General features: G+C 28.8%; 1 pseudogene; it reads right to left on the bottom strand.

Moving 5' to 3' along the window:
• Window positions 1-2,619: 2,619 nt before the first annotated feature.
• LOC136783606 (general transcription and DNA repair factor IIH helicase/translocase subunit XPB-like) lies at window positions 2,620-5,627 on the bottom strand (annotated as a pseudogene).
• Between the last annotated feature and the right edge of the window lie 3,424 nt (window positions 5,628-9,051).

The raw sequence follows: 9,051 nt of genomic DNA, 5'->3' as shown, positions 1-9,051 counted from the left end.
CAAATAGTGGCTACATTGGTAGAAGAAATTGAGTGAAAAAGGTACGAGTCATAATAAAACAATTTACAAGCATTAAAAGTACTGCCCAATATTTTTTTTCGCTGAAAAATTTTTTATACATGTTAAATTTATTATAAATTATGAAAATAAAAATTTAAAAATATATTTTGATTTCCTTATCTCTCTGCTACTTAAAAAAAAAATTTAAGCAATTGAGAAACCCTCATGGAATGTGAACGCTATTATATTAAAAAATTTAACAGGCTTGAAGACTTTATAATTGAACAAAATAAAATAAAATTCCTGCTATTTCAAAAACTTAGCTCAAAATTTAAAAACGGAGTTTTATGTAGTTAAAGTCCTATTTATTTAAAAAACAAAACATTTAGGAATTCCCAATACCTAATGAAATTAAATTTGTTGTATTTTTATTTAATATCTTATTATTTTTTTTATTCAATTATTTAATTATATTTATTATTTATTATATCCTGTATAATTTTTTTATTTACATAAAACACTATAAATTCATTATGCATTAATGATATCGTGAATTCTTTTAGACATTTGCTGATGAGATAAATGACTGGATCATGGATAACAACAAAAAATCTAAAACTTTTAATGAAACACAGGAACAAAAAAAAAAGTATCCGATGAAGCAGCTTCATCCCAAGCAGGAAAGAGTTATGAGAATTGTTGGAGAAATACAAAAGTAATATATATTAATTTTTATAATCTTCTCTTACGCAATTACATATATTTTATATTGAAAACCCTTTTTTTTTAAGTACGACAGAGCGGTACATGAACAGCGTAAAAAGTTAAAAATGAATGAACCAAAACCTAAACCATACAATAGGTCAAATACTCCAGAAGGTAAGAATTTAAGCAAATTACTATTTTAATATAATGTATTGAAATTTATACTTTATAATCAATATTTTTAAAGGTATTTGGACTTATAATTTCGACACAGTGTCTTCTGACGAATCGCCATAATTCGTAGAAGTTATAGGTAAAAATTTATAATTTACTTCGTCTTTACTAAGTAAGAAAATTAGTGATTATTTGTTATAAAAAATGTTTTGCAGAAAGTCTTGAATGCTAATCGGTAGTCGAATATTCAACCAAACCATGATTTTGATTCCCATTGAACTTTAGTAAAAAGTAATTATACTTTCTAGCCTTCTTATTGTCCAAAATCTACCTAGAGCGGTGAAATTATCATAGCCCTGCTCTGTTCGCTTTAAAGTTTACTATTATACGTTTTGGAGCATATTAGCTGATAGTAGTCATTTTCAAATAACAATTGATATTCATAGCTGATATATTAATAAATAATTAGAGTAATTTGGTTTTTTACTTTCATGATATTTTGTGACCACAAAAAAACAAGCTTCGCCTGTAAAAAAAGTATAACAAGAAAAGAAAAAAGTAAATTAATTTCCAGCAAAGTAATAAGATTGAAATTAAAGCAAGAACATGAAAATTTGAGAAGAAACGAAGAAAAGGCAGAAGGCATGACATATGCAAGTAATTAAAATTTTGAAGCTCCAGTAAATATAATGGAGAAAAAATGTGATTTAATATCGAATTCAGACAAAGTAAGATATTTTGATTTTGGAATGTATTGGATTCGATGCTGATGCCGATATTATTCAAATTGCTGCAAAACATGATGATAATATATTTAATGTATATGTCAATTCTGAAAAAAAAATATTTATGGAGCTATGAAAGCTACCGGTTTCAATAAAATAGGCAATACATTATATATTCGCAATGAACGTATTGAAACTTTAACAATCACTAAAGCTTTGTCATCGTTTGAACAATTTTCATATTTATCTGCAGGATCAAAAAATGTTTTATTGGTTGCCCATAACGCAAGTTTTGACAGACGTCTTTTCTTACATTAAATCACAAAGCATGATATGCTTAAAAATTTTCAAATGATTTCTGGTTTTACAGATACTTTATCAATTTTTTAGAAATTACTCGTTGATTGAAATGGTCATACAAAATTTAAATTAGAAACACTTGTAATTGTTTTTTTGAAATTAAAAGGACTAATATTTCACAATGTTGCTTGTGATGTCATAGTTTTAGAGAATTTCGTAAATGTTTTTGTTTTTAAATAAAATTTATTCCAATTTTTCAAAACATTTCGACTTACAAAGAATTTCGTTAAATAACAAAATATTAACAGGTTAATAGTGTATTTCTATCTATGAATTTATTACTCCCGAATATAAACTTTACCTCGGGAGAAATAATTCAATGTAAGCTTGCTTTATTGTAGAATATATGCTTTACATTTTTAAAAAAATGGATGCTTGTTTGCTGTTGAGAAGACAGTAGATTTTTTACAATTATAATAAACGGCACCATTAGCTTCGGAAATTTAAGTCATATTACCAGCTTTTTGTATGATGTGAAATACATAAACGATGATGTAACAATATGAAATAAATAACGTATATTTAAATAAATAAATAAATATTATTATTTTGTTTATATTATTCCAATCTGAATCCTTCTTCAGGAATTCGTTATTCGTCGGTGTCATTGTCACTTGCTGTGGTAAATGACTTTCTTCCTTTCTAATCTTATACATCAAATATGTTTCCTAAAAATTCATTACAATTAAAAAAAAAAATTTCAAAGCAAAACAACTTCGAAAATTTTTTAATAAAAAAGAAAATACCTCATCGATTCCAGAACGTATTGCAATACTTTATAGGTGTAATCCTGATTCACTAAAAATCTTAGATTTTTTCGAGAATAATTCAACTTGCGATACCTATGTATTAAAGAATGCAATGAATTTTTCAGCAATTGCTCATATAAAACGAAAAAAAGAAGTATTTTTTAATTTTAGAACTAATTTTACCAACCAACCGGTAATTTTAATCTCGCAAAATTCTTCTAAAACGCTACGCTTCTTGTCTGCAGGATCCATCATGCGATGATACATCTATAAGAACATTAGCAACTCTGATAAATCAAAAGACTTGTCTACTACTTTACTTCCAAATATAATATTAAATTTAAAATTCTGCAAAATTGTTATTCTTTCACTATGACTAGTAGGTCTATAGATATAAGATTTATTCATTTTTATTGCATACTGCTTTAAGGCAAAGACATTGTCAAAAATCAATTTTTTCATCTCCCCTTCTTTCATGATATCGTATCAAATATTGGCAGCAACGAAATTCATTTGGATTCATTACATAGAGCAATGCTACTTTCTCAACTTTCCATTATTCAGATACTCTCTATAAAATTCAAGTGTTACGGAGCAACAAACTTCTGCACACTGTACCCTCGCAAAAAACGTTTTTTTGGAAATTCAAACCAATTGGCTTCATAAAGCTTAAGTCCGATTAAAAAGTTAAGATCCACAAATTTATTATCTTATCTTGATGATGTAGCCGTTAAACATAATTTACCATGGGAATGGACAATTGTTAGTACTCGATGGAACATTCTTGCAGGAATTGTATGTACTTTATCCAAAAATCATAATATTCTATTTCTGTTCCTACAGCCATTTCATTGTATGTTCAGCTTCCCAAGAACGTTTTTGTGTTTATGAAATCTCTGAATATATAGTAAGTAAACTACAACAGCTCACACACATTAGCTTATCTCTTGCTTCGCTAGAAAATCTACATATCATCGAGACATCAACAATTTACCAAAGTTTAAATTGCTGTTTCCAGTGCTTAACCAGTGCTCCGTAATTGCATAAAACTAAAGCTCTTTTTTTCAGCGTCATATGGTAACACTATTATACCAGTCTTGCTCGACCATTGCTATACATCATTGTCAAACTTTTCTTCTCATAATGCCTTAAAGCTGCTGATGTTTTTAAACCAATATTGTTGGTAGGGTTAACAGAATCATTTCAAAAATCATGCTCTGCTTACAAAGGATCCTCAAATGCTATACATCCCTCTTTTCGATTACTTAAATTTTCTCTTCTTTAACGTCGAAACTAGTAATCTTGATTTCCGCAACTTCTTCTTCATACCTATCTTCTTTATCTATTTCATTATAATAACAGTAACATCCTGTGAAACTGCAAATGATTTCTCTCTGCGTCTTCAGTCATAACTCCTGGTACTTGTATTTTTCCACAGGAACTGTTGGAGCAATTTACATTGGTTTGGTAAAAATATGTAAAATATGAAATGATGCTTTATATATACCTTTCTTCAAATTAAACAAGTTTATTCACAATGTATTTACTTTAAATTTTTTATGTTTATTAGGAGTAAATGCAACAATATCATCCTCCTCTATTTCATCTACAGTCTTGCATAATCTACAATCTTGACCTACTATTTCCATTGCTCAACCGACCCTCAGGATTTTGCATTAATCCAAAGCTCCTTCTCTTACTGTACAGCATGCTTTGACCCATACTAAAATGTTTCCAGCGTCATATGGTAACACTATTATACCAGATCTTGCTCGACCATTGCCATACATCATTGTCAAACTTTTCTTCTCATAAGACCTTAAATGTGTTTAAAGCCTGACACTCACAGCTGCGTATAAGGAATATGCAGTTAATTTTTAATAACAAAAAAAAATGTATTATTTTATAACCTATAATATATTCACACAAAATACTTCAAAATATTAAATTTTAATTTATTTTACAAAATGTTTTTACTTATCAGATTTTATTACTACCTTCTTCATGTTTATTCCCCTATTTTATTTATTTGTTCACACTTTTTAATCATATATATGACACTATCACCACAAACGAACAAATTGAACAAAATATTAATCGAGAATTCGAAGAGCTGCACTGAATCGTACTGAGTGTATCTTTATCATTTTATAATTAATGTGAAAACAGAGGATAGAGATATATCAGTGCACGTCATTGCAGGTCCTCGAATTCGCGATAAGATTATGCCGGTATGGGTTCATAAATCTGTTAATTTTGAATTAAATTACACGTTACGATACTCGAATTCGATTACGTAATAATTTCGGGGGAAAAAAAATTCATGAAAACTCACTTTAAAACGAAGTCATACTCCAAATCATAGAAGAAGAAATTGTAATTTCAAAATGTTTTGGGCATATCAATAATCAGAGATATGAGATATGTGGATTGCACGAACCGATTTTAATATTCATGGTCTCAAATTAAAGCTTTCTTAAAACGATTTTAAAAAAAGCTGTACTGGAATCGTGACAATGAATTGTTCACTGAAATATATCGTTTTGAAAAATTTGGTATATTATTTTTGTAAAAAGTTGATAAGTCTTTTTTTTTTATATATATTAAATTGAAAATAAATTCTGCAATTTTTTTTTATATAATTCGAAAAAATTTCAATGACTAATAATTACAGGTATTGTATTTAATTTTGTGATTGAAAAAATCAGAAATAAAATCGAAAATATTAAAATATTTACAAAAAAATAAAAAAGGGTACTCACTCTGAAATCGGACATATTTGCCGCTGCTCCCTTTCTCCTAGGGTCTCACCAATTTCTACTTGCGATTGGTTTTGAATATTTTTTACATTTCTGTAAATTTTATATTTAGCAGAATCGCAATAGTCTCTACAATGTTTTGGTCGTTTCGGCATATTTGGAGCACTATTTTAATAGCCACAACTTTCACAGTCACTATTTTACCTATCACTAATGAAAATGAAACTATTAACAAAAAAAATGCACCATACACGATTTGAATTTCAAAAACGTTTGAGGTCGTCTTCTCGGTCAAGTTAAGATGCGTACAGCGTATGCACTCAACACTCAATTGTTTGAGAAAGCACATTGTGCCTTTTCATGTAATTCTCTGATAGTATCTATAGGTATAGTTTTTACCAGAATGGTTGAATGCAATGGGCGCTAATTATGGTGAATTTTCGCTTAATAAACGTTGCAGCATATTGAGACTGAATTTACCAATAGTAAGAAGCAAATTTTCATCAAGACTTCATATTTAATGAGATTTATTCTAACATCCAAACTAGTTATACAGTTTTATATTATTTTAGCAATAGTCTTCTTTTATTTTTAAGATAAAAACGAATTAAAAAAAAAATTAACTTAACAGTAAAAATTACAGTATCACATGCAAAATAATTATTGTGGATTCGTTGTGAATAAATCTAAAGCTCTATGCTAATCTTAACAATATTTCCATTATCATTGTAACAAGTAGATATTTTAAATTAATCAATTCCTTTATGCTCATTAATTATGATTCAAGAATAAAACCGAAAACTAATGTAGTTCAGAAATGCTTTGAAATTAGAAAAATAGTACTTTGAATTACATGCCTCAAAAATAGTTACGCTTAAGGGGATCTACGACCGACAAAAAAATTCATTCAAATTTATCTCTGAAACTAATAAAAATATGAACTTTTTAGTAGAGACTTAATTTACTCTTCTAACAGTGTTTAAGAGCGCTACAGGCTCCGATTCTCATTACAAAATTTATTTACAAAAATTAGAAACAATATTTTGTATGATACTAATAATATTCACAAAATGGGGTTATAGCGCCCTGAAGAAGAGTTCGATGAACAATTTGAGACCAAGAAGAAGTCAATATATTCTAAAATGTAAAAGATTATTTTTAAAAAATATTGCAGCTTTTCGAATAGAAATTTAACTAATCTAATCAACGGAGAAGAGTCGTCCTGCGTTAGACAAAGACGCGTGTATAAGTTTTCTCGCTTTAAAAGGACTCTAAATATGTCTCTAATACAGCTACAGCAAACGCCATATTACAAGGTAGTGAGGTGACAATGCCTGTGATTAGTAGGTTGTAACGCAAACCAAGATAGCCAGACATATTTTTTAAAAGATTTCAAGAAATTTTTCCTCTTAGTACTCTGCTTACAAATTCCTTGTTTACGAGGAAAAAATTCATAAATATATTGGCAACATTTTTACGTTTTGGGCGCAATTTTGAAATTACCTAAATGAGAAATTAATTGTTAAATAATGCATTCTTTAACTTCAAATATTTATTCCACAAATTAATAAGATTCCAAGTTGATTGCTAAAGGGAAAGTCTTTGAAAAATTCAAATTAAATAAAAAAAATCATGTTTTTTGGTGTTTAATCGACGTTTATTCATAATTAACAATATTTTTTAGCAATTTTCAATCCATCATTGAAAAGGTTAGGTTTCAAACTTTAAAAACATGTACCTCACAATATTTTTTAACGCTTGTAGAATTAGTCGTGAGCGTTGAAAGATCAGCGCACAATGAGTGACATGCTTGGCTGTAACAGGTTAAACTCAGCGTTAGTAGTAAATTTATAAATTTATAAATATCTAACAACGTAAGAAAATTAGGAAAATAAAAAGGGACGGCTGCTAACTTAGCAGACAATGATGTGGTAATTAAAATTAAAATTAAAAGTTAGCCTAATATACAGGTGCATGAAAGTAGACCTAAGGGTGATTTGGACCATGTATAGGCTTAGCCTTAATCTGATTCAATTTTGTATAGCTTCTGTTAAACAAATTATATCACTTTAGCTGAAGTATAAATTAACAATGAGGTATCTAGACATGGCTAATAAACGAACAAATTTTTCAATGCTATTGCAATCTGCTCGCTCGCATATCCGAAACAAATGCAGTTTACTTTAAGTGGTGTGATTCGTGATTAGCAGCGTTTCTGTTAAAAAAGATTTTATTAATTGTTATAAATAAAAAGTTGTTTCAAAGGAAATTCTAATAAGCTTATTGGTTGTGATAAATACTGAAAACGTAAAAATGTTTTGCCTGGTGCAGTGGGTTAGGGGAAAAGAAACAAGCGTTTTGAGCAAGGAGAGCATACCAGAAAATAGCAATGAAGGTGATAAAGTTTCAATTAAATATGGTGATAAAAAATACAAAGCAGTGGTGCTTAAATTTTGTGGTACGTACAACATTTATGTATATTTTGTATTTTTATAGTTCTAATATCAATGAATATTTTCCATAAAAATTTCCCATACAGCACAGTTGATTAAAAGACACCTAAAAAGTGCCTTTAAGTCACTAAGTGTTCTATGGGTTGGAAATCGGTTTAATTTCAAAATTCGTATACTACATTATTTTGACGTGCTATATATAATTAAGAATATAATTTTGAATTATCGTGGAGCGCTACCGTGTAAACTATAAAGTGTGGTATAGGTTTAGGGTGGACGAAGTCGGTGGAAGATGATGGAAGTAAAAAAAAACACATAAAACGTATACTCAAACGTAGACGTGCGGGGCAAGATTGTGTGTTTAGTTACTTCCATCCCTTCCCACCCACTTTATCCGAATTAACTATTTACTCTGGAAAGCATATAGATTTCAATCACTCGTGGACTCTGTAACTTTCAATATTTATAAAGGACATATAATTGCCAATTGACCTTGTTAATTTTCACGATCTTCAAATACAACCCTCTCATTTTTATCGCAAAAACGCCCCTTTCCCGTGTACCCCGGTTGGGCAACAGCTGTTCAAAAATGTGTGTACAATGTGTGTGCCTTTCTACATAAGTTTGTAAATATGGCGATCTGTGAAAACACTTATCGCAAATTCAAGAACCTGCAATAGTGTGCACTGATATATCTCTAACCTCTACTTTCACATTAATAATAAAAAGAAAAAGATACAATCAGTACGCTCCAATGCAGCTCTCCGAATTCACGATTAGTATATTCAGAATCAAAAGTGTGGCACCTCAATCTGCATTGCTTGTTAATTCATTTAAAATACTTCTTAGTGATGAACTTTAAATAAAATCATGTTGTGTTATAAATTTGTATAATAAATATGTTTTATACTAACCTATTATTGTGTAACATAGTGTATAAAAATAAATTCAAATATTTATTTTACATAAAATTTATATTACTTTTTGATATTTGTGCATGAAAAACATCATTAATTTTTTTATTATTAATAAGAAGCAATATTTTCTTGAATCGTAAAGTCCATTACAGCTTGCAAGCCAACTAGAGATAATAAACTAACAGCAAGAAGATTCTACAAAAATAAAG

This window comes from Prorops nasuta, unplaced genomic scaffold (assembly GCF_024137725.1).
Source record: "Prorops nasuta isolate Cenicafe-Biocafe unplaced genomic scaffold, Cenicafe_Pnas_1.2 PNAS00034, whole genome shotgun sequence".
NCBI lineage: Eukaryota > Metazoa > Arthropoda > Insecta > Hymenoptera > Bethylidae > Prorops > Prorops nasuta.
Note: the sequence above shows the minus strand (reverse complement) of the source record. Positions and strands in the feature narration are given on the sequence as shown.